This window comes from Myotis daubentonii, chromosome 17 (assembly GCF_963259705.1).
Source record: "Myotis daubentonii chromosome 17, mMyoDau2.1, whole genome shotgun sequence".
In the NCBI taxonomy this organism is placed as follows: Eukaryota; Metazoa; Chordata; class Mammalia; order Chiroptera; family Vespertilionidae; genus Myotis; species Myotis daubentonii.
In genome coordinates, this window is record NC_081856.1 from 23,685,781 (window position 1) to 23,706,194 (window position 20,414).

Consider the following 20,414-nt stretch of genomic DNA (forward strand, 5'->3'; position numbering starts at 1 on the left):
TAGAAGTGGGATTACTGGATGAAATGGAAGTTCCATTTTTAATTTTTGAGGAAACCCATACTGTTTTTCACAGTGACTGCACCAGCCTGCATTCCCACCAGCAATACATGAGGGTTCTTTTTTCTCTGCATCCTCTCCAGCACCTGTTGTTTTGTTGATTTGTTGATGATAGCCTTTCTGGCAGGTGTGAGATGGTACCACATTGTCATTTTGATTTGCATCTCTTGGATAATTAGTGACTTTGAGCATGTTTTCATATGTCTCTCGGCCTTCTGTATGTCTTCTGTCGAAAAGTGTCAATTTAGATCCTTTGCCCATTTTTTGATTGGATTATCTTCCTTTTGTTAAATTGTATGGGTTCCCTATAAATTTTGGAGATGAAACTCTTATCGGTAAATAGGTTCTCCCACGCAGGGGTCTTTCTTATTTTTTTGTTGATGGCTTCTTTTGTTGTGCAGAACCTTTTTATTTTGATGTAATCCCATTTGTTTATTCTCTCCTTAGTTTCCATTGCCCTAATAGCTGTATCAGTAAAGATATTGCTACTACAAATGTCTGCCATTTTGCTGCCCATGGCTTCTTCTAGGATTTTTCTGGTTTCCCATCATACGTTTAAGTCCTTTATCTATTTTGAGTTTATTTTTGTGTATGGTGAAAGTTGGGGGCCCCACAGCCTATTTTTAATGTCTAGATTATATCAGACTGGTGGCTGAAATTTAAGTCACCTGTGGTTTCTTATCCTTTTTTTTAATCTACAGAATCTTAAAATTCTTACTTTATTCCTGATGAAAGAACATTTTGACGGTTGTTTGGGATATTGTTCTTATTTATCTTTTATTATGAGGTATTTTGGAGGATAATCTGACAATCCAACTCTGTACTAATAAATTTAGATTCTTTATTATCATCAAGTCTTCATAAATGGATCCAACTCTCCCATTTCCCAAACTTCCCTACTTTCTATAAAAAAAATAAATCAATTCACTTTTCTTAGTTTTTTCTGTAAAAAAAATATTCATATAAAGATTCTTCTCAGTCCTCTTCTTCCTTAATCCTTGGTCTCTAGAGGCTTATCAAAGCTAGCAGTGGAAGATAGTGTACAAAGTCTCAAAACTTACACACCTCAATGTCTGACATTGACCGAAGTGTTATAGTGTGTGGTAGATGCACTTATATTAAAGTTAGTCAGGGATAGATGTGCCCTGAGTTGTAGAGAATCCAGCTATATTTAATTTACATTTAACCTAAGAAAGAGTGAAGCATTTTGTAGTAGAATGACTATGACTATATAAAGCTGGAGGTTACAATAGGTTACCAGTTTGATTCCCATTCAGGGCACATGCCCGGGTTGCAGGCTCGATCTTCAGTAGGGGCAGTGCAGGAGGCAGCTGATCGATGATGTTCCTCTCTCATCCACGTTTCTATCTCTCTATACTTCTTCCATCCTCTCTCTATAAAAATTAATAAAAAGTATTTTTAAAAAGGTGAAGGTTTATATTAGGCACTGTTAGGATTGCCAGGCAAATATGGGGCGGAGGAGAGCAAAAAGGTTCAAAAATGTAGAGAGAAAGACCAAAATATAGAAAGGAAAATATTCTTCTTCAAAACCTGACAGCTTCAGAACAGCAATGATCTTAGATTACAAATTAAAGTGATTTTAGCCGAACCGGTTTGGCTCAGTGGATAGAGCGTCGGCCTGCGGACTCAAGGGTCCCAGGTTCGATTCCGGTCAAGGGCATGTATGTTGGTTGTGGGCACATCCCCAGTAGGGGGTGTGCAGGAGGCAGCTGATCGATCTCTCTCATCGATGTTTCTGACTTTCTATCCCTCTCCCTTCTTCTCTGTAAAAAATCAATAAAATATATATTTAAAAAAAAAAAAAATAAAGTGATTTTAATCAAGAGCTCAAATTTGGGAAAACAGGTTGTATCTGTATATAGCTACATAAACATAAATATTCTCCGTATGTAATCACATTATGCCCAAATGTTTTTGTAGAAACAACGATAGGAAAATATGTTTCTTTATATGACCAGGGAAGCGTTTAGTATATACTTGTTTCTCCCCCCAGCTGGCAGGCCCCAGTTGGCCTGGCCCTGATTGGCCTGGCCCCGATTGGGACTGGACAAGATGGCCCTAAATGGCCCTGATCGCTGGCCAGGCCTAGGGACCCCACCCATGCACGAATTCATGTACCGGGCCTCTAGTAATAAATGATGCTTCATTTTGGGATAAATGTTAAATTATAAATACAAGTGAAAACAATTCCTAAGAAGGCTTTAGTTTTAGGTGGGAAAATAGAAGCATATAATAATACTTTTAATTTTTTTTAAACCAGAAATTTATTTGTTTTTCTTTTTTTTTTCTTTTTTTTTTTTTAGGTTTAACAGTTTATTTTTTTTATTTTTATTTTATTTATTTATTTATTTATTTTTTTATTGCTTAAAGTATTACAAAGGGTATTACATATGTGTCCATTTTATCCCCCCGCCCTAGACAGTCCCCTAGCCTCCCCTATCCCCCAGTGTCTTATGTCCATTGGTTATGCTTATATGCATGCATACAAGTCCTTTAGTTGATCTCTTGTTTTTCTTTTTTTTAGTGAAGGAAAAAGACCCATTTTGAAAAATGCCTGCAGAGAGTTTTCTAAACGATATGAAATAGTAGTCTAGATAATTTTCCAAAATAAATGAATAATGAAATATGAATGTATCTAAATCTTATTATTGCTTCTATGTAAAAAGTTTATTAAATTTATTGGGGTGACATTGGTTAATAAAATTATATACTTGAAACAGTATACAATTCTATAACACATCATCTGTGTATTGCATTGTGTGTTTATCACCAAAAGTCAAATCTCCTTCCATCACCATATATTTAACTTCCTTTTCCCTTTATCTACTTCCCCTAAACCCCCGTCTCTCTGGTAACCACCATAGTGTTGTCTATGTCTCCAATGGAGTAATTGGTTAGCATGCAGTTCTTACACAGTATAGCTTAGATTTTTTAATGGGCCATAAGTATGTCAAAATTATATTACAGAAGGCAGTACAATTTCAGTAGAGTTTATAATTCTGTTTTAGTCATTGAGAAGTAATTTAATATTCTGAAATATCCTTTCTGAAATAAAATTTCAGTTATAATATAAACTTAGCATAAGTTGTTTTAAAATATCTGCTGAGTTTTTTCTTCTTTCAATGAAAGCTTACTTTATTTGAACCAAACATATTTGAGTTCAGACCTTTTCCATTTATTATTCTGAAAATTATTGGCCATCAACAATGATATGATTTCAGGGAGAATTATTATTAACTTTTTCTAAAATGGTTCTCTATTACCAAATAATGGACACATTAAATTACTTGGAAAACAAATTATTTTTAAAAAGAATGAGCTTTAATTCACATTTTCAGAAAGCAAGAAATTATTTCTTTTGAATAGAAACAATTCCCTTGGGAATGTAGTTGAATAGAAAATGATGCAAGGTGTAAATATCTAATAGCTGGCATATATAATTTTTTTTTTAGTTGGTGAAAATTGTCAGTGCCTTAGAGCTCAGTAACATTTATTGGTGACAGATAAAGCAGAAGCATTTCAGATTAGGAAATAGAACAATTAGGTAGAATTGGGATGTGAAAAGGAAGGCTGCTAGGGTAAAAAATACTACTTAATGAGTTTGTGATCTTTTTTATGTTATTTATTTATTTAAATTTATCCTTATTGTTGAAAATATTGCAGATGTCCCCTTTGGTTTTTTTTTTCCCCATTGACCCCCTCCACCCTGCACCTGCTCCTCTCAGGCCTTCACCACACTATTGTTTGTGTCCATGGGCTATGCATATCTCTCTCTATATAAAAGCCTAAGTGACCATTACAACTGACCAACCAAATAACCGGTCAACCAGTCGCTATGACACGCACTGACCACCAGGGAGCAGACACTCAATGCAGGAGCTGCCCCCTGGTGGTCAGTGCACTCCCACAGCCAACCTCCCGCAGTCCCTTCCCCCTGGCCAGCTGGTTCTGATCGCCTGGATAGGGACTGTGTGAGATGGTCCCGATTGGCCTCGATTGCCGGCCAGGCCGAGGCACCCCACCTGTGCACAAATTTGTGCACCAGGCCTCTCGTATGTGTATAAGTTCCCTGGCTAGACACTCCCCCCCCCCCACTCCTCTACCCCCACATTCCCTCTGAAATTCATGAGTCTGTTCCATGTTTCTATGTCTCTGGATCTACTGAGTTTGTGATCTTTGGTTTCACTGTAACCGGCCTTGTTCAGAATTAGAACTGAACATTGTAGTTAGCTATGGATAAACAATTGATCAAATTTCTCTTGATAAAAAAAAAAAAAAGTGTTTCTTCAGAAGATTCAGGAGGTTAGAATGGAGCTTACAATCCTGATCACAAAGGAGTGGGGTGCTATAAACAATACTCTCTTTAAAATTACCATGGTGAGAAAAAGGGGAAAGTGCCCCACCACTTCATGCTTATCTCAGATACATAATGTCATTGCTTTGGCTATTCAACGTAAAAGACATTTTACTCAATGTAACCTTTGCAGAGACTTCGAGTTCACCAAAACCTTTCAGTAAAGTGAATTATTTTATTTGGGAAAATCAAGAGCAATGCATAACAAACTACTGATTTTAATCTCATTCCCAGAGAAAATAAGAAAAATCAATTTCTTCACAAATATCTTAATAACACACCCACCTGGGTTTTCTGATCCCATCTGTTTTCAGAAGAGACCAAATTAAAACACTTTTCATAGTTAAAACACAAACTGAAATTGCATAGAAGTCTTGGAAAATAAGGCCCCTTCATTATTCTCATGTCTTTCTGAGTTATAGATACAAGCTTTTCTTCTTTTCAAGACAGAGGTAGTCTGCAGTACTCTAGATAAATAAATTGTGTTACATTCCTTATACATAAAGTGCTAAAGTTCTTCCTAAACCTTTAAATTAAATTAGGTATGCATTTGAAGCACTTATTCAGAAACTGCCACAAAGTAGAAATTCAATAAATCTATGTTATAATACTTTAAATCTAAATTTATTTTCCTTTTGAGTTTTATAAATATATATGAATATATAGTTTTGATAATTACCTCCATATTGCCGAACCCCCCCCACCCCCCAGCACATATTGCTTATATAAGATTCTTGATTTTTTTTAATATTTAACTTTATTTAGGAGCTTTCCATATTCCATTATAAGCAAATATGAATTTTGCCTTCTTCCATTCCTTGACTAGACAATAATGCCCCATAAAAAAGGACTAGTCCAGCCATAGGCATATAGAGTTTCCTGGTATATTCAGACATAATGTAGACAAGTAATTAAACACATTTTGATATGTTGTTTTTGCTGCATATTCATTAGACATAAATGCTAACTTTATTAATCACTTAAATTATAACCTTAATTTACTCAATCATAAATGCTTTTATTAAGCAAATGTTTGTTGAATAACAATTATCCCTAAGGTCCAAAAATGGAGAAATAAATATTGAAGTTATAATTCTGTGATGTTTAGAATCTTTGAAGGAAAGACATATCACATACAGATGTAATGAGATGACACTGTGATCAGAATGAACGTAAGTAGAATGCTAAGAATACTGAAGAGAAATGTTCTATTCCTGCCAGCATTCAATAGGGGTAGATTTACAAAGATGGGAGCATCTTTCAAGGCAATGGAAAGAAAAACTTATTTAGGAGCAGAAGAGTGAAGGAGCATAATGTATTTGGAGAAAGGCAATTTGTTAGTTTCACAGGTAGAAGGTGCAGTTGGGAGTTATCTTGGGATCAGATTATACATTTCTCTTTGGAATACTGAGTTGAATTTTATTATATGAGGAAGACAAAAGAAGGCAAATTTGGTCAGTTTTGCTGTTGTTGATCTTATTTTGGTTTAGGAAGCAAGTATAGATGTTAAATAGTAAATGGATTGGAGAAAGGAGAGCCAGAGAGGGGATGGAGTGCAGGGTACCAGTAAAGAGCTATTCAGAATCCTGGAGCAAAAATGTGAGACTCTGAAATAAGGCTGGATTTGTAAGTGTAGTGGCAGAGATATATGAGGAGGAGTAAGAAGCTAGATCTGGGATTCGATTTTGCTATAGAGTCAATAAGGTTTGTTAATGAATTCACTGTGGTTCATAAGACAGAGGGAGAAATAAAGGAATCTGACATTTCCAGTTAGAATGACTAAATAAATGGCAAGTTAATCAAAATTGAACTAGAGGAGGTTGGGTAAAATGCTAGTTAAATTTAGAATATGGTAATTATCAAAAGAGGAATAAATGCATCCAATAAATAGCTTGGAAAACAGTGTGAAGTTCAGAAGACCATGGAAAGAAATACTTTGTTTTACCTTCATTTAGCTCTTGAGCATATGAAATTGGCACCAAAGTCGATGGTTTTCTCTAAAGCCATTAAAATGTTTTGGATTTCACTCTCCATAATCCAGGATTCTATCTTTCCTGGAATGCTAGCTGTTAAAGAACATGAATCTTATTTAGTTTCATTTCCTTCAAGACCTGGCAGAAGATCTGGTGGAAGTAGATGCTCCATAAATATTTCACTGAATTGATAAATAACTTGACAGCATTTTCCTCTCCATGAGAATAGCCATTGTATTGGTGGTGACAGACAATGTGGGGCATCCTGGGAAATTGATCAATATCAAATAAATATGTGAACTTTAAAGTTGTACCCAATCAGATGAGAGTTCCCTATTGCTGCAATAGTGCAGAGGAAGGTCACAGTAGAGGGTGGATAGGTCAAAGTTCTCAAATTTGGCCACTAGTGGAATTTCATGCAAATTGCTTGAAAGTACATATTCCTGGGTTCTTGGCCACAAAGAATGATAAACTGAGCTCTGGGGGAGCTTCCAGCTTATAATTCTTATGTATCTAGCCAAGTTCATTTTAGTTTGCTTCATTTGGTAATATGCCATAATTTTCTGGTCAAATCTATTTGGCCAATAATACATTGTTCAATAGTTTTCTGTAGAATTTTTCAGTTTTTGATGTATTAATTTATTTGTAAATCTCCAATAAATGGATAGAGTACATTGCATTTATCAAGCTTCTTTGATCATCCTCTTTTTGCAGATTACCTATCAGGACTAGGGTTTTGGGAAAGTTTTTTTTGAATTTTTGGTATTTGGAAAGGGACTTAATTACTGAGCCTAATTTCTAACTTAAGAACACCGTCATCAGCCATGTTAATTTGGTGCTAGATCAAAGGAGTTACTGACCCAGGGCTCTCTAAATTTTTCAAATTTTAGATTAGGAAATCAAAATGAACCCCAGTGTCAGAGATGTTGCTTACCACCTCAACTTCCTGAATTAAAGAAATTTTCCAAGGGTGGGAGGTAAGGTTTGTGTCCTGGGAACTGGTGTTTGACTGCATACCTACGTGCCTTAAATCTTAGTTTTTATTCCAAAGCAGTATATTCAGGTGGAATCAAAAGAATAATGTTTTACATTATTAGAAAACACAGGAAAATATGGGTAATTTTGATAAAAAATGTTTTAGGCCAGGATATAATGATTGTAGGAATAAATTTGCTACAAATGATCTATCATGCATGAAGATGATACTTCTTACCCAGAGCTAGCAGAATATTTCATATATAGTACTGATGAGTGTTCATAGGTTAGAGTAGCAGATAGGTAATAGAAACAATTATTTTTATAGATTTTTTGTTTTGTTTTGTTTGGCCTTGTACTATTTCTATTGAAATGATGAAAATACCCAAAACAAATATTTTCACATCTGAAGTTATTAGAGTATGCCTAAATTATCTTTTTACATCCTACTGGGTTCAGTTCACTTACTAAAGGTCAACTATGAAACTAACACCTGCAGGATATATCACATGAAAAATAGGATGATTTATTCATATGGAAATGCTTTTCCAGTCACAGTAAAAAGAAGCTATAGTCAATCTGAAACTCTAATCTTATTTTTGATATTGCTCATAAATAATAACATCTCATTTTATATTCATACATATTAATGACTAAGAAGTTGACTGTTTAGATCTGTTTAATCACTAACATATTAAAACACTTGGAGGTTGAAGTTTCCTAGGTAAAGTTGAGAAAAATTGATGGATTAAACTCAATAATGAGCTTATTGCTCATTTCTTGTGCAAAGATAAATATTGTTGTCAGTCATTTCATAATAAATCCTATTTTTCATCATTTTATATAAATGCCCAAATAAAAACAAGAATTATTTTAATGTGAATAAAGAGTTCTATTAAATGGATCTAAATATCTTCTGTGTTTGCCTTAGAATTGGCTGTTGATGGATTTGATGTAACTGATGAATAATAGGAACCAAAATACCCATCTAATAAACCACATTATCACCCCAAACCTGGTACAAAGATATAATATTAAATTTGTTATAATATGTCACTGAAGATATGGAGATTAGATTTTATACCATAGCAAATACCACAAATGTGCACTTTATGACATGATATAATTTCATAGCATAAACCCTGTTCATCTCTGATACTTAAAACAAATTCTGTTCATCTAAAAGACTTCAATATTTGAAGAGAAAAATACACTTAAGGGTGAATAAAATAAATATATATACTCACTTTTTGCAGTTATGGCTTAAGCTAAATGTTGTCTCTTCTGGAATTGTCTAACAAATTGGTTTTAATATGAAAATCTAAGTATAAACTTGGCATGCAGAAATAAAATCTTATGGCTGTGATTATCTTTCTCATCACTATATTATAAATTCCTAAAGTGGAAACCTTAGGACTTATAAAAAAAATGAATTGCTAGAAATACGACCACAGGGAAAATGCTAGTAGCTTCAGTTTATGTTGGTTTACCTAGAGGTGGAACTTATTTCATAATGAAAATGCATTGGAAGACTGTAATGCCATCAGAGACAAGTAAAAGTAACATCTTTATCTTGTTTAATGGAGTTATTTTTCACATATAATTCATTTTACATATATATTTTCAGTCATCATCTATTTTAGACATCAATTTTTTTTAATCCTCACCCGAAAAAATATTTTTACTTATTTTTAGAGAGAGAGGAAGGAAGAGAGTGAAACTCAATGTGAGAAAGAAACATCAATCTGTTGCCTCCTGTAAGTGCCCTGTCTGGGGATCAAACCCACACCTGGGTATGTGCCCTGACTGGGAATTGAACCCACACTCTTTTGGTGTATGAGATGATGCTCCAACCAACTAACAGGGCTAGACATCTTTTTTTTTTAAAAGCACATAACCAAAACCAATGGAGTTTCAGCATTATTTTAGATAATTTCAAATCAATTATAACGAATACATCTATTTATATAAAAGCCTAAGCTATCCTTAGGACTGGTCCACTGAATAACTGGTCAATAGGTCGCTATGATGCACACTGATCACCAGGGGGCAGACGCTCAATGCAGGAGCTGCCCCCTGGTGGTCAGTGTGCTCCCACAGTGGGAACGCTGCTCAGCTGACCGACAGGGGAGACACAGGGCTCATGGCTGGCGAGCACTGCTGTGGTGGTACGAGCCTCTCCCAATCAGGACTGACTGGGCACGAGGCTGCACCAGGCTGAGCAGGAGCTGCAGGCAGGAGCGGCAGGGGGCGTTGGACTACCAGTTTTGGCCGGATCCCTGCAGGCCATGCCAAGGGACCCCACCACGAATCCATGCACTGGGCCTCTAGTTAAATTATATTATTCACTGGTGTTTATCCATAGCAAATGTTCAAACCTCCATATAGCAATTATTAGGCTTCTTTCCTTCCTCATATCCTTCTTTCACCTCTCAGTTACTGAAAATATAAATATACCAGGTATTTAAATATTAACAAAATGAAAAAAAACTCTAACATAAATCTTTCACACAGTAAATATTTTAATTGAATGAATAAATAATTAAAAATAAAAGAATAAATCTCAATAATGTGTTTTATATTATTAGTGGTATTGCTGATTTATAAGGTATAAATAATCCAGAGGTTATTATAGAGTTGTAGTTAAGTTATACTATAATGTGTAATTATCCTCTCTGACCTAGGGAAGAGTGAAAACTGTAAATATTGAAAGTTGGGGGGAAGAGTTAATAGTAATATTGAGTGCATTTGCAAAACCAGCCAAAAGTTTATGAAAAGACTAAATTGGGGAATATACAAAATTTCTAAGGGATAATAAAGAGACTAATTGGTTAATCTGTGTTGTGCTGTGAAATCCTATTTCCTAAATCCCTTATTGAACTTTATTTTATGTGCCTCTAATCCTGTTTTCTTCTCATTTTATATACTTATTAGAAAGAAAAGTTATATTTCTCTGGCCTTGCCTTCACATGTTCTATTAGAATTCAAACATGACTTACAATGTTTAAATCGAGTCCTATTACAGCTTACCTTGAAAAGGCCTTTCAGCCCTGTTGAGGGCCAGTGCAGCTGTTGTATTGTTATACCACTTTGGCACCTACTGTGGTCTAACTTTATTTTTCTGAATAGGATTATTCATATGTCTGTGACAAACATAGGGATGTTAAATATCTTCATTGCTGGAGGTATTCCTGTTCCCACAGATTTACACCAATGTCCACTCAAGTCTGTTATATTTTACAGCAAGAATTCTACCATTTGCATTAAAAGTAACACTTCTCGTCACTACAGTCTAATGCCTTTTGTCATGGTCCCTTTTGGCTTTTGGTAAAAATAAATAATTTTTAGTTTCTTTGTTCATTAAATTCTCTTGCTTTATCACTCAGGCATGAATCCCTACAAACTTAATCAGAGAACAATATAGAACAGACATTATGCTGTATTTCAGGATTACTCATTTCTTCTTGGATCAAAATTGAATGCCGTGGCTCCATCTTCCTCTGGGACACACAATTATTCAGGCAACACCTCAATTTCTGTATAAACAGTGCCCCAGCTAACCCATGAACTAGGCTCCCTAGACACCCCAATAGGTCTCGAGTCCTAGAGTGAACTGAGATGACACTCATTCCAGAGTATCTATGGTCTGTAAAATGCTCTCTAAAAGCCAAGTGAAATTAAGAAATCTTTTATTGCCATTACTGCCTTTGTTTGTTAGATATTATCATACCACTCTAACTATAAAAGTACAATTCACTAAAAACAATTATATTTTTAAGTAATGGCCAAGCAGTAATGTAGTTTAATATTATAATATTTTACATTTTCATTCATAATTAATACTGTTATAGCTCCCATCTCTCACCTAAAAAACCATTATGGCTAAACATAAATCGGGGTTAATATATTTAGCAGGAAATGCTAATTAAAATATTTAATTAGGTTTTGATGAGCACTTATTTTATTAATGTAATCTTTTGAGCTGAAACGTTTCTGTCTTTAGCCAATCTTCACAGTATTTAAAAAAAAACTAGTTGTTAAACTTAGGTGAGTTTCCTCTTGACACAGGTAATGGAATAATATATTTTCACCTGTAATCATGCCAGATATACACTGCTGTGTTTTCTCTTTGTTTGGGCCTTCACGTGTGTTTGCAATAATCTTTCCACACTTGATCCCAACACTGTATGCTCCCCTTTGCAAAATCCTGAGATATCCTGCCATGTCGGCAAGAATCTATGTGTAAGTCGCTGAATCCCTAACTAATAATGGTTTACGCCATGAAGGTATTTATTGTTTATTGGAATATCCCAAGATAAATAGTCCTAGTTTGGGTTTCTGCCTCAACTGTCCTCCTTCCTAAAATTCATCATTCTGTATTCACATGTTACATGCTTTAGTGTCTAACATTGAACCAATGACCAGTCACACCCCAAATCAGGAAGGACAAGCATGATAAAGAGAATATTCTCTATTCACCTCAATCACCTTTCTGTTATCAGAGAGAAAAATCTTTTACTAAGTGTTCAGCTATCTTTCTCTTGTGGCTTGTTTTGCCCACCCTTGAACCAATCACTTGCATAAGAATGCTGTGATTGGCTCCTATCAGTCACGATTCACTCAATAAGACTAAGCATGGTTGGCCCGAAGAAGGAAAGGCTGTGGTAAACAACCAATGATGTCTCCTGAACCAAGTTCATCTCTGTAGCTTTCCTCCTGCTGCTGCAGGAATTCTCCCCATGTTCCCCATCCCCTCAGCTTTCTTCTCACACTGTGTTCTAGTTTTACTAAACTTCTTTCAGTTTCTAGAATGTTCTATATACTCTTGGCATCTATGCCTTGCTGTGCCCTATGCCTAGATTAGTCTTTCCCTGTACCAAGCTAATATCTATTAATCTCCCAGGTCTCAGCTATGACATTATTTGCTCTGTCATAACATTGTCTGCCCACAAATCAAGTGAAGTGACCCTGCTTGTAACTAGCAGTCTCTCAATACAGATCCTGCTAGACTGTGTTGTCTATGTAAATATTTTGATTTAACTGATGAGTCCCCCTTCCTTATACTTTGTTCAAGCCTGCGATCCCCATCATGGTTTGTCAGTAAGGAGTTTGTGTCAGGGAAGGGATGTTAGAGAAGAGAATAGTGTTTTGAATTTCAAGAACTGAGGCTCAATTTAACTCAGAAGACAGAGAGTTGGAGCAAGTTGGGTGGTTCCCGACTCCAGTCCAGAAATGATTTCTTGAATTGGAGAGGGAGGGTGTTGCAGGGCAAAGCCATAGAGGGTTATGCTGACATGTGCCTGCAAATGGAGGTCCCACATTCTCTCACGTGGGTCTGAGGCAAGGGAGACCTTGCCTGGCAGACCAAGGAGAGGTGACAGGGCCCTTGTTTCTTTGCATGCGGGAGTTGGAGTAGAAATGGCTGTCGGATGTGCATAGGCAGAGGGACCTGGATGCCCTCGCACAGTGAGAGGACTTGAGTGATTTCTGAGTGTCAGAGATAGACATAGAATAAATGAAGAGGTTCAGATGGCTCCTTTAAGCGGCCTTGTGCTCCCAGGATCATGGGAGCAACAAGGTGGTCCTGTGTGCCTGAGGGGGATGGCAAAGGGCCAGAGCCCGAGGGCTCGTTGTGGCTGGAACAAGGTCCTCAGAGTGACGAGTGTGAATGTAGGGATACTTGACATCCCAGGCCACCAGCTGTGCATGGGCATGGCCCAGGCCAGAGCCACCCAGCAATCCCCTCCTGAGAACACAGACACGGCTCCAGGAAAAGCAAGGAAGGTAGTAGGGGTTGCTGCTAAAATGATTAAGTTTCTATTAGCTAATATAATGGGGACTTAAAAGAGAAATTATTATGGAAAAATTATGCATTTTGCTTATTGAAATTCCTTCCTACTGTATTTGAGCACCTGCCTGAGACATAAGGTTCCTGGGAAAGGGCCTTGTCTCTGTGGTTGCTGTTGTAAACTAGAAACTGGCACAGCTCACGGCGGCCAAATGCTTGCAAAGTATTGGGTGAAGGAATCAGTAATAGGATAGCATGGGCATGGAGAGCACTGTAATATCTAACCAAGTTCAGGGAGGCCTCAATGGAAATAAACCTGTGGATTAAATCTCCATTTAGTTTAGAAACAATATCCAGATTCTTACCACTGTAACTAATACCAAAATACTTCACAGGAAAAAAAGTCACTTAAACATCAAATCTGTACATTTCTATGAAATTTATTCTTTACATGTCAAAGAATATAAAAAACTTCTCCAGAAACCCATGATATATGTATGATGATGGGTTCGCACACTCAGGATAAGCTTTTATACAGATATATATGTAGATATATTTTACAGCTATATATGTAATATTGGAAACAAGACAGTAACACTACATACATTCATTCTTTACTTATTTTGGGGGCTAGGGAAATATAATTACTTGAATAGGAGATTAAACTCCAGCTGACATACCATCATGTTTCCAATAAAAACTGAGCAAATTTTATAGTTGGAAGTGAGTTCACAGAAAACTAGTCAGCTAATAACCAAGAGCATGCAGGATTCCAATAAAATAATTCCTTGTTACAATCGTTAAGTACCTGGCTCTGGCTTTACCTTTTACATGGGGGAAAATGAAAATTATAACTTCCTGTTCAAAGTATTCAGAAATAAAAATAACCCAGCAGCTTGCGAACAAACTTGCTCCCAACCAGAAAACATTAATGTATCTATATTGTTCTTCACAAAATGAAGAAAGATAACTCAGAAATAGCAGAAGAAAAGCAAACAAATAAAAGAGAGGAAGTAATCACACAACATATTACAGCTTCTCATACAATGCTAGGTTATTGTGGGAGAGCCAGCTGGTGAAATTATTGGTCTTTCACTGTTTCCCTGCTAGTTTCAAATTTGGTTTGAGCCTCCAGGGAAATGAGTTTGAATGCCTTATCTCATTCCTAGAAGCAACAAATCTCAGGAAAAACAAAACAAACAATCAGTTCATTTCTCAGAAGGAGTTTGCACTGAATACGAAGCTGGGAAAGACCTGTGCTGTGTTGGGGGTTGAGTGGCAGCTACACTGAGGTCTGGCTGGTCCTGTGTCTGTGTCTGTGTCTGTGTGAGTCTTCCTTAAATAACTAATTGGCTGCCTTTCCATGGGGAACTTTCCCTTCAGCGGTGCCAGCATATACCAGATGGGTGGGGTAGAGTCTCCCAAATAACTGCTTTCCTCAGAGAGGATTAGTGACGTTTGGCAAAGGGAGATGAAACTGGGGATGGGTGGTAAGAAGGAAGGTTGGTGAGCCACTCGGCAGAAATGGCCAACCTTGTCTCTGCCGCCATGCGGCCCCTCCCTAAGTGTTACATGTACAAGGGGATGTAAGTAGTAGAAAAGTAGCCATTTTTCCTACCATGTGTCTAGCCATATTTGAATTGTCTCACACCTGTTATTTCATTGAAATTTATGTACAGCCTTTCCATAAAATAAGATACTACTGCCCCTGGCCTCATTTTTCAGCTTGGAGAAAAGGTCATTTTCTCAGATAATGCAGAGTCCAATCAGAACCGGCCTGCTCATTCTTGGGCCAGCCTCTCTCTTATGATACCATGCTATCAGCCAGTGTTATTTTCCTTGACTCATCAAAGAAGCAAAAAATATTTAATAGCAATAGGTAACCAACAATTTTTACCTACTGCGATATATCACACCAATGCAGTACAAGTGCTAACGTTAATCAAACGAATGAGAGGTGTACATATGTGTTGGTTTGGAAGCTGTTTGCCCAGGTCTAGCTTTATAGCATCAGGTTAGAATTAGGAGTAGTGCTCAGCCAGAAATTCAGAAATACCCCCAAATTATTGTACTTTTAATATAATTATAAAATAAAACAAAACCGCTCAGTGGTGATATTTCTTTCTTCAGTTATGTAATTGAATTGTGTTTGAACATTGGCTCCCAAAGGCTGGGCTGTTGTCAATTATTTAAGCAAACTGAGGCACAGAGAAACATATTTTTGTGTAAAGAACAAAATATTTCATGTAAATTTAGGAAGTATTTACTGAGCTTTTGAAATGCGTAAAACATATGAAACAGTCCATCAAGCTAGACATATATGAGCCTTGTTACAATGCACAAAACTTTTGTTGCCTGTAAACTATTGCTCCATCCTAATAAGGAAATGACTCTGGTTATAACAATATGTTTCTCCCCTCCACTCCCCCAAGTAATGAGTATATTAGTCAGGTACAAAAGAAGTTCTGTTTTATATTCTTTTTCTGGCATGGAGCTATAAACAAGTGCTCCAGTAAAACTCAGAAAGTACAGAACTTAGTAAAACCTTTGTGTTTTGGTATGCTCAACATTTCCAAGTCATCCCATTCCATTAAACTTTTGCAAATTTGCATAATTTAAGTCCTATAGCATATTTAAACAGCACAAGTCCCCTGATCTGTCCTGACCTTGACTTCTGCTTCCTCTTTATGCCAGACTAGAGGCTCTGTGCACAAATTCATGCATGGGTGTGGTCCCTTGGCCTGGCAGGCAATCGGGGACGATCAGGGCTGTCTCACCCAGTCCCGATCAGGGCTGATTGGGACCATGGGAGGTTGGCCATGGGAGCGCACTGAACACCAGGGGGCAGCTCCTGCGTTGAGCAACTGCCCTCTGGTGGTCAGTGCACATCATAGTGAGTGGTCAACCAGTCATTTGGTCGACTGGTTGTAACATTTGCTTAGGCTTATATATATATATATATATATATATATATATATATATATATATAGATAGATAGATAGATATATAGATATATAGATATATAGATAAGTACTGGCAAGAAGATTGTGAAAGATGTCAGAGGGACCACCATCCCCTGGAATTCCCCACTCCCCATTAGCTCTGGTGTTCTCTGCGTCAATATATCTCTTAATTCATCACAATGATTCTCTAGTGGTACTAGTTAAAGGCCTCCAGGGTCATCCATGGAGGAAGCATTTATAATAATATGTTCACAAATATAGAAATTACATAATGCCCAGGGCACGTGCCTTTTCATTGCCTATAATCTTTGTTAATGACTCTCATCATTATTACAGCCTATCCAGAGTTGACTTAGACTTGGGCCAGGCTATAATGAGATGGGCCAATGGAAGCCTCATCCTGTTGGAAGATAATGAAGGCACAAGTGAAACAACAGCATTAAAAATGAATGATGAAGCCACAAATGCTGTAATTAACTCTGCTGAACATGGAGTATTTGGGCACCTGAGATGACGCTCCATTCTTAGCGGAGGTCTTTCTGCAATAAGGAAAACACTTTCTGAAGAGAACAGCTTCTATTTATTCTGAGGGTTCTTCATTCTGCCTCTTACAGAGAAAACTCCAAAACCAGAAAGGAAAAGCTTCCTGTGGAAGTTGCTTTAGCTGAGCTAAAGTTGTGATTTAGCAGCTCAGACTCTGTAACAAAATACTGTAGACTGAGTGGATTAAACAACTGACATTGCCCTGACTGGTTTGGCTCAGTGGATAGAGCATGGGCCTGTGGACTGAGGGGTCCCAGGTTCAGTTCTGGTCAGGGGCATGTGCCTTGGTGGCAGGCACATTCCCAATAGGGGGTGTGCAGGGGGCAGCTGATCAGTGTTTCTCTCTAGTTGATGTTTCTGGCTCTCTGTTCCTCTCCCTTCCTCTCTGTGGAAAGTCAATAAAATATATTAAAAAAAAAAACAAAAACAAAAAAACCCCCGACAATTATTTCCCACATTTCTGGGGGCTGGGAAGTCCAAGATCAAAGTGGCAGCAGATTTAGTTCTTGGTGAAGGCTCTCTTCCTGGCCTGCAGAGTATCACTATCTCTCCACGTGCTCACATGAGCACTTCTTCGTGTGTGGGCAAAATGTCAAAGTGACAGAGAGGGAGGGGAGGAGGGATGGAGAGAGAGAGAGAGGAGAGAGAGAGAGAGAGAGAGAGAGAGAGAGAGAGAGAGAGAGAGAGAGAGAGAGAGAGACCTTTTCTTTCCTCTTCTTATAGGCACTAATTCCATTTTGGGGGGCCTCGCCTTCCTCACCTTTTCTAAACTTAATTATCTACCAATGCTTCATCTCCAAATACTATCACATTGGCTTCAACACACAAATCTTATGGGGACACGATTTAGTCCTTAACAGGTGAGGTGGCTTTGTTCCACAGAGGGACCTTCTCTGCCACAGGTGCCTTCCTTCAGGTAAGCTCTTCCCACTTTTACCTGACACGTTTCATTTCACTTAGCCAGGCAATGGGATTCTGTGTCGCTACAAAAATTGAGCACTTCATAGAAGACTTCTGTTAAGTTGATGTTATTCTACTTCTTTCTGAAGAGTTTAAGACTAATTTTATGCCTGTTGCACAGTGAAAGCTGTACTATTTTGTATTCCATTTCATAGAAAGAGAGGATTTTGATCAGGTGTTGGAATGAGGTGAGCATGGGCACTGAAAGGTCTTTGAAATTGTTTGATAATTTGGCAAGGACAAGTTTTGTGATGATGACAGACGGCTTCACACCCTAAGAGATGTGTTATCACTTTATTTGTAAATATTAGATTCATAGTTGTCAACATGGCAGATGAATCACACTACTTGGGTTTTCATCTCATCACAATAAGGAGAAGAAAAAGCAAACATTATTATTGAATTTTAAATCACTATAAACATCATGCACCAAAAACATGTACCGAACTTTTCCATCCAGACCCAGGCTTTATAACTCTGGGTAGAATAACTAACTTTTATTCAATTCCTTATCCTTAAAACTTTGTAATATATTAGAGTTCGAAAGGAGCAAGATCATCCAAGTGCAAGTCCTGGTTTTGCCCTGATACAGTGACTCCCTGACGAGGTAGGCTGTTCAGACTACCCTTCAGGAGAATATGCTGGGAGGAGGGAGCTGGTGGACAGCCTCCAGCTGCTGCACCTTCAGATCCACCTCAATGCTCATGCCAAGGCCAAGGCCACACTCGATCCAGGTGCTCCCAGTCAATGAATCAGTACAGTGGGGTCCTGGATTTGGCCATTGCATGCTGATGGAGGACTCCCAGCTAGCAATATTTGCTCTGGGTCTCCTCATCAGCCTGCTCAAAAATGTATTGGAGCTACCCTTGCAATTTAGGACTGTTCTTACTTCCAGCCCTTTCTCTCAGTGAGTCTCTTGCACATCTAATTCTGTCCTGAGGCCTGCTTCTTGGAGGCCCTGAAAGGAGGTACCGTTGGCTGCGCCCTCTTGTTGATTCTGTTTGGCATCACTCCAGGTTCTTGTGTTTGTCTCTCGGGGCTCCTTGAGGCCAAGGACCCAGGGGAGTGTCTTATTCTGCTAGAGCTGCCATAATAAAATACCACGGAGTTGGGGGCTTAATCAACAGATCTTTAACTTTTCAGTTGTGGAGGCTGGAAGTCAAGGTGCAGGCAGAACGGGTTTCTGATGAGACCCCTCTTCTGAGCTTGCAGACAGCACCTTCTCACTGCATCCTCACATCCTCACGTGGCATTTTCTGTGAGCATGCATGCAAATTGAGCAAATTGAGCGAGAGAGAGCTCTAGTATCTCTTTCTTTCCTGATTGGGACACTAGTCCTATTGGCTTAGAGCCCCACCTTTATGACTTCATTTCCTCTTACTTACCTCTTTAAGGGTCATATCTCTAAATATAATCATGTTGTCGAGTAGTGCTTCAACATATGAGTTTTGAGGGGACACAATTCAGTTCATAACAATTAGGCACCACATGGTTGGGGTTCCCATATTAACTGAATTGAAATGACCTTGGATAGGGCATTTCATCTCTCTTGGCCTCAGTAAAATTATAAGACTGAATTGGATGACAAATCTATGGCACTGGAAAGGAATACCCTTCCAGAATTCAGGTTCTCAGAAGAGACCAAGTAGCATGGTTACACAATTTTCTGCTTTGAAGTCAAGCTGAGAATGAAGAACTCACATGAGCAGGGACCTTGCAGCTTCAGAAGCCCTCCCCCTTTTTGTGACAATTGAACAGTGTGAATTCCTTTGTGAACAGAGCGTTTGTTTGTTGAATTCTTTCCAGTGTATCACCGTGCACAGATGGTGTTGTATAGTGGACTATTAAAAGCTAGTGTGTGTATGTGTGTGGGTGTGTGTTTTAAATGAAAAGGTTGCCTATTCACTCTCATGAAACAATGTTAATCAGCGCTCAAATGCAAAGAGGTGTTAAGAATTAGTGCAGGTGTCAGATTTACCTGGCCACTGATATCATGCTCTTGTTGAGAATGTGGGCAGTAAAATATGTGTTCGACATGAAGTAGGTACTCTGGTAGTGGTTACTGAGTAAATAAAAACTGAATGGTGAGTGAAATACAGTGAGAGCTATTATATTTTATTTATTTATTTATTTATTTTTTTATTGTTTAAAGTATTACAAAGGGTATTACATATGTGTCCATTTTTTTCCCCCGCCCTAGACAGTCCCCTAGCCTCCCCTATCCCCCAGTGTCTTATGTCCATTGGTTATGCTTATATGCATGCATACAAGTCCTTTGGTTGATCTCTTACCCCCCTACCTCCTGCACCCCCACGCTCTCCGGCCTTCCCGCTGCAGTTTGACAATCTGTTTGAGGCAGCTCTGCCTCTGTATCTATTATTGTTCAAAAGTTTATAATGGTCTCTATTATCCATGAATGAGTGAGATCATGTGGTATTTTTCCTTCATTGAGAGCTATTATATTTTAGATGGAAAAAACAAAAGTGGCCTAGGACCTTAGATGTAGGAGTAACTGTCACAATGTTTAATACATACACATAGATTGCTCTTCAATTTTTATTGCAGTAGATGTCTATTTATTGTCAGTTTAATTCCATGGCTTTGCCTACATTTGTTAACTCCATGAATACTAATAAATTATTAAGCCCAGCTGGTGTGGCTCAGTGGTTGAGCATTGACCTATAACCAGAGGTCACGGTTTGATTTCTGGTCAGGGCACATGCCCTGGTTGAAGGCTTGATCCCCAATGTGTAAAAGGGAAATGATATAATTTTCAACAC